We start from the raw sequence: 934 nt of genomic DNA, 5'->3' as shown, positions 1-934 counted from the left end.
TTAACTTTCCTAAAGTGGAGAATGTAGATTTGCCTTTTTTTCTCTCCTCAGTAGAAGATGAATAATTACTTATTATGTATTGTATCTCCTCACTTTCCTGCTCCTTGAAAATGTCTGATGCTGGAATGGAATATCGCCATCCTTTTCACGGTTTGAAAGAGTGATCCAAAGTGTAACTCATAAGAATGACTGATGGTAACTCACATGCTAAGTAATGTTACATTTACTGTGCAAGAAGTGTTCATTTAACGTCTGAAATGCTGATAGTTTGCCAGTTTCTCCTTTCCAGCATAATTATAGTGTGAATACACATATATGTGTTAATGCATATAACTTAGATATGCAGATGTATTCATGCATTATAAAATGTTTATTCAGAATCTACCTACCCTGGGGCTTGGAATATGTGTGTGTGTATATATGAATTTGATTGATGCATATCTGTATTCCTGTACAAATACAGTCAGAAGTCAGTTTATATATACATATATATGTATATATAAGTACACACATACATACACACATGCATACTTATATATATATATTTTTTTTTTTAAGCCAAGATAAGGCACAATCTAAGTGTCCATCAACAGATGAATGGATAAAGAAATTGTGGTGCATACATACAGTGGGATATTTTTCAGCTCAAACAAGAAGGAAATCCTGTCTTTTTTTAACAGCTTGGATGAAAGGGGAAGATAATCTATTTGAGTAAAATAAAACAGGCACCGCGTGATCTCACTTATGTGCGGATCTAAAAAATTCAAGTCCATATGAGAGGAAAGAAGAGCAGAGGTTGTCAGGAATAGTGGGGAGAGAAGTGGTGAGATGTGGGTCAAGGGGCCTGAGCTTTCAATTCCTAGATGAGCCAGTTCTGGAGAGCTCAGGCATGGCATCTGTGGGGACAGATGTGCTAATTGTCATGTAATGACCC

At 36.1% G+C, this 934-nt stretch overlaps 1 protein-coding gene across 1 annotated transcript in view; it reads left to right on the top strand.

Annotated features, from left to right (window-relative positions):
* MYO16 (myosin XVI) overlaps positions 1-934 on the top strand; it is a 407,489-nt gene that overhangs the window by 68,431 nt on the left and 338,124 nt on the right. The gene's annotated exons all lie outside the window — the stretch shown is intronic.

The sequence above is a fragment of the Otolemur garnettii genome, unplaced genomic scaffold, assembly GCF_000181295.1.
Source record: "Otolemur garnettii isolate 467f Iridium unplaced genomic scaffold, OtoGar3 scaffold00161, whole genome shotgun sequence".
In the NCBI taxonomy this organism is placed as follows: domain Eukaryota; kingdom Metazoa; phylum Chordata; class Mammalia; order Primates; family Galagidae; genus Otolemur; species Otolemur garnettii.
The sequence above is the reverse complement of the archived record's forward strand: the minus strand, read 5'-3'. Positions and strand labels throughout refer to the sequence as shown.